This window comes from Chinchilla lanigera, unplaced genomic scaffold, assembly GCF_000276665.1.
Source record: "Chinchilla lanigera isolate Chin_1 unplaced genomic scaffold, ChiLan1.0 scaffold00036, whole genome shotgun sequence".
Taxonomy (NCBI): domain Eukaryota; kingdom Metazoa; phylum Chordata; class Mammalia; order Rodentia; family Chinchillidae; genus Chinchilla; species Chinchilla lanigera.
In genome coordinates this window covers 21,463,015-21,465,530 of record NW_004955437.1, presented here as the reverse complement: position 1 = coordinate 21,465,530, position 2,516 = coordinate 21,463,015, and the positions used below count along the sequence as shown (strand labels likewise).

At 48.1% G+C, this 2,516-nt stretch overlaps 1 long non-coding RNA gene across 3 annotated transcripts in view; it reads left to right on the top strand.

Moving 5' to 3' along the window:
* Positions 1-2,254, top strand: part of LOC102019846 — an 8,665-nt gene extending 6,411 nt beyond the window's left edge. For all 3 annotated transcript variants that reach the window (XR_261900.2, XR_001235016.1, XR_001235015.1), the window contains one exon: positions 640-2,254. This is a non-coding gene — a long non-coding RNA (uncharacterized LOC102019846). The remainder of the gene's footprint in view (positions 1-639) is intronic.
* The last annotated feature ends 262 nt before the right edge of the window (positions 2,255-2,516 follow it).

Here is a 2,516-nt window from a genome sequence, read left to right as displayed (position 1 = left end):
CATCCACCCATCCATCCATCCATCCACTACCCATCCACTCATCCATCCATCCATCCATTCATCCACGCACACCCAACTCACCCGTCCATCCACCCACCCATCCACTTACTCATCCATCCATCCATCCACTACCCATCCACCCCCCCAACACACACACTCACTCACTCAACTAATCCATCCATCCATCCATCCATCCACCCATCCATCCATCTAAAAACATTCTCTAGAACTTCTTTTGGCAAGGTATCATGCTGGTTTTACAAAGTGAGCACCTCAGCCAAGGTCCCAAGTAAATAGACTGTGGCAAAGTTTATGCATTAGGGCTTTCTTGTGGGATGCTAAGGGGAAGGAAGGAGGGTGCAAGGCCGGCAGGAAGGAAAGAAACACAGCAGCTCTCAGTGCCCTTGAAGGATTAGGGCAGGAGTTTGTTCCAGTGGCACCAGGCCTGCCAGCCTGCCATAGCTTGTGAAAGGAGTTAAGTTTAGAGTCAAGCATCTTGGAGCTAAGCATTTCCTCTGTGGGACTTTAAAAATATTACATAATATGAAATAATAATAAATATTAGTATTAAATTTTAAAATGTTTTTAGATTGTGGTGAAACACACATAATGTGAAATTTATCGTTTTAACCATTGTAGGTGCACAACCTGGTGGCATTAAGTCCAGTCACGTTGTCCTACAACTGTTGCCATCATCCACGTGCAGATTTTCCATCTCGCGACCCTGAAACTCTGTCTCCACTCAGTACGAAGCTGCTTCCTGCCTTCCCAGCCCCTGGCAACCCACATTGTGCATTCTGTCTCTGTGAATTTGACGGGACCTAGGTGCTTCACGGACGTGGAATCAGACCGTACTCGTCTTTGTGTGACAGGTGTTGGAATTCCCTTCCCTTATTAGGCCTAATCCCGTTCTCCCAGATGCATCTCACCTGCATCTTGCTCACCCACTGGTTGCTCCCACCGCCGGGCTTGGGGAACCACAGTGCCCTGAATAAGGGTACTCAGGTGTCCGAGGACTCTGCTTCTTGTCTTGTGTTTGTATCCGGAAGCGGGCTTGCTGGCTCACCAGGTAATTCTATGTTTAAGTTTGTGAGAAACTTGCACCCATTTTCCACAGTGCCTGTACCACTTGACCTGTTGGGCTTTTTTTTTTAAATCCAAGGCTATGTCACAAATTTCAGGTCCCTAAGTCCCCTAGTTTCCTTTTTTCTTCTTTACAGTGGCTTAGGGTTGTCACAACGTTCCCATTACCTGTTGCCACACTGACGGTGAGGTGGTGCTGTCGTCCTCCTCATGTAGAAGAGACATCTAGCCGCTGTTCTCACCAGCCCTGCCATTCACTTTCCTGGTTACCACCCCACAGTATCCCCCCGGGGAGCCCCTCTATCCCCACTCCCAGGACACACTGATCCAGTGGGGGCAACCTTGGGCTTTGGCTCCAGAGAGGAAAGGCAGATATCCCTTCCCCCTGGACATGGTGACTGCTTCTGTGGGAGACCCATGACCCAAACGTAGCCAATCCCAAGCCTCTGAGCACCTGCTGGAAATTTGCTAAGTGTTTGGGGAAGTGGAGTTTGCCTTCAACTGGAACTGTGAACCTTCAACTGTGGGTGGCCCTTTTTGCTACCTTGTAGGATGAAGCCAACTTGGAAGCAAGCAAAAAGAGATAGACTCTAAATAATATCCCTGGAACAACTGGATCTAAATGTACCTGAAGCTATTAGATCTGCTCCTTGATTGTTTAAGTACAAGAGCCACTAAATCTCTCTCTTAGCTTAAATAATTGAGTCAAAGTTCTCCCTCTCATACCTGAAGAGATTCCCGACTAATTCAGAAGGCGTAAGAAACTTGCCAAAGATCAGCCAGAAAACAGTGGTGCCAAGTCTATACCCCTACAGGAGTCCTGACTTAGATCTGGATCCCAGCTTGGGATTAGCACTAACCGCTGTTCCTCTCTCTCTCTCTCAGAACTCTGGGGTGGGCACCCTGGGACAGGAGGTGGGTCCTGCTTGAGGCACTGCAGGAGACAGCAGTCACGGAGCGCAGTGTCTGAGACCTGAACCCGTGCCAGAGCTGGCAAATTATGGCTCAAGGGCATTTTGCCCACCTCCCGCTTTTGTACAGGCTGCTAGCTGAGAGTAGACTGCTTTTCACATTTCTAAATGGTTGAAAGAAATCAAGAGAATATTTTGTGGCATGCAAAAATTTGTATGAAATTAAAATTTCACCATCCATAAAGAATGTTTTCTTGGAACTCTGCCACCTGTCTTCGTTTACATATTGTCAGTTGCTGCTTTCACACTGAAACGGCAGAAGTGACTCTGCCAAAGAGACCGCCTAAAATATATACTATCTGGCCTATTTGGAAAATGCCTTCCCAGGGCTGCCATTCCCTGAGGGTCCATCTTCAGCGCTAGTGGCCTTCTTCCCAAGTTCCCATCATGCCCTCTCCTACTTCCTCTTCTCCAGCCCTGTCCTTAAAGAAGCAGGACCTACATGAAAGCAGCAACTGCACA